Genomic DNA, 2937 nt, shown 5'->3' on the forward strand with positions numbered 1-2937 from the left:
GTGCAACAGGAAAATTGGATTTACAAACATGTATTGTACCTAGATTATACTGTAACACATTTAATTTGTATGGGATTGCCTGTTATGTAGGGGAGGGAGCAGAGGGAGGGAGGGGAAAATTTGGAAAAATGAATACAAGGGATAATGTTATAAAAAAAATTACTCATGCATATGTACTGTGAAAAATTTTATAATTATAAAATTAAGAAAAAAAAAGAATGGAGCAAATGGAAGGTATTGACTCTATAAGAAAAAAAGAATCAATCAAACAAAAAAGAATGAAAAAATGGAAGAAAATGTGAAATACCTCATTAGAAAACAGTTAACCTAGAAAATTGATCCAGAAGGCATTTAAACATTATTGATCTACTTAAATGCCATGATCAAAAAAAAAAAAAAAAAAAAAAAAGCCTGGATATTATTCTTCAAGAGATCATTAAAAAAAAAACAAAAAACTGCCCTATTATTCTAGAAACACAGGGGGAAATAGTAATTGAAAGAATACATTAATCACTTTCAGAAAGATATTCCCACAAGGAATACCCAAAAAAACATGGTTGCAAAACTCCAAAACTATAATTTCAAGGAAAAAAATACTGCAAGCTTTCACAATTCAAATATCAAGGAGCAACAGCATTACCCAGGATCTGGCAGCTCAGATAAGAGGGCCAGACATACCATTTTCCGGAAGATATAGGACCTGAGGTTACAACCAAAACTTAATTATCCAGCAAGACTGAGCATCATCTTTTAGGGGAGGTGATGGATCTTCAATGAAGTAAGAGACTTTCAATCATTTCTATTAAAAAAAAAAAAAAACAGAACTAAACAGAAAATTTAATCTACAAACACAGGACTCAAAAAAGCATAGAAAGGTAAACAGGAGAAAAATATAATATATGTGTTTATGTATACATACATACACACACACACACATATATATATATATACATATACATATATATATATATATACATATACATATATATATATACATACAGTATTTGTAACTCTTGAGAACTGTATCTATTACTGGGGCAGACAGAGGGGGTCATCACATGGACAGAAGATATAGTTATAAATGGACTCTGATATGATGATATCAAAGAAAAAGACATTAGGGGTGGGAAAATGACTGTATTGGAAGAAGTGGAAAGGGGAGGTATAATGGGACAAATTAAATCATATGAAGAGGCACAAAAGACATATTGCAATCAAAGGAACAAGAGAGGCAGAGGAGCATTGTCTGAAGCTTGATCTCATCAGTTTTGACTCTAAGAGAGAATGATTTAATCATTCAGTTGGGAATAGAAATTGATCTAACCCTATAAAGAAGTAGAAGGAGAAAGGGGAAGGGCTGGATTGAAAGGAGGACTGGAATACTAGGAAAAAAGATAAAAGAAAGGAGCAGAGTGATAAATGATAAGGTAGTAAGTGGGATGGGTCAAAAACAAAACACTACTAAGGACAGGATGGAAAGAGGGAACAAGGGAACAAAAGTATATAAAGAGTAAGAAAATAGGATTGAGGGAAATACAGAACTGGTAACCATAACTCTGAATGTGACTAAGATGAACTCTCTCATAAAATGGAAGTGAATAACACAGTGAATTAAAAACAGAATCCTACAATATGTTGTTTACAAGTAATACATTTGACACAGAGAGACACATACAGAGTAATGGTAAAAATCTGAAAAGAATTTATTATATTTCAGCTGAAGTTAAAAAAAAAAGCAGGGGTAGTAATTCTGATCTCTTATAAAGCAAAAATAAAAGTAGATCTAATTAAAAGAGATAAGGAAGAAAAGTATATTTTGAAAAAGGGTACAGTAAACAATGAAGTAGTAACAATATTTAATGTAAATGCATCAAGTAGTTAAGCACACATATCCCTAGAGAATATATAAATTCAAAGGAAGAAATAGATAATAAAACTATATTCGTGGGGGATGTCAACCTTCACCTCTCAGAATCAGACAAATTGAACAAAAAAATAAAAATGAAAGAAACTAGGGAGGTTAATAGGATCCTAGAAAACATAGATATGACAGAAATTTGGGGAAAATTGAATAGAGACAGAAAGAAATATACCTTTTTCTCAGCAGTACATGACATCTAAACAAAAATGGACTGTATTAGGACATAAAAAACTGCACAATCAAATACAGACGGGCAGAAATAGTAAATGCTTCCTTTTTAGACTACAATGCAATAAAAATTATATTCAATAAAGGGGCAGGGAAAGATAGACTAAAATAAATTGAAAATTAAATAATCTAATTTTAATAAATCAGTAGGTCAAACAACAAATCATAGAAACAATCCATAATTTCATCTAAGAGAATAACAATAATTGAGGTCACATAACAAAACCTATGTAATGCAGTCAAAGAAGTTCTTAGGAGAAATTTTTTTATCTCTAAATAGCTACATGAATAAAAGAGAAAGAAGAGGTTAATGAATTGGGCATGCAACTAAAAAAGCTAGACAAAGAATGAATTAAAACTCCCAATTAAATACCAAATTAGAAATTCTGATTAATAAAGTTGAAACTAAGAAAAATATTGAATTAATTAATAGAACTAAGAGTTGGTTTTATGAAAAAAAAACAGCAAAATTGATAAAAAAAATTTTGTTAAATTTGATTAGAAAGAGGAAGGAAAAAACAAATCACCAGCATCAAAATTTTATCTACAGTTATTTTATATGGAATTTCTATTTTTTTCTCTTGCTACTGGACTTTGTTGGTAACATATAGAAATGCAGATGATTTATGTGGACTTATTTTGCATTCTGCAACTTTGATAAAGTTGTGAATTGTTTCTAGTAGTTTTTAGTTTATACCCTAGGATTCACTAAGGACACCATTGTACCATGTGAAATAGTGATTATTTTATTTCCTCATTACCTACTCTAATTCCTTTCATTTTTTTTT

This window comes from Sminthopsis crassicaudata, chromosome 1, assembly GCF_048593235.1.
Source record: "Sminthopsis crassicaudata isolate SCR6 chromosome 1, ASM4859323v1, whole genome shotgun sequence".
NCBI lineage: Eukaryota > Metazoa > Chordata > Mammalia > Dasyuromorphia > Dasyuridae > Sminthopsis > Sminthopsis crassicaudata.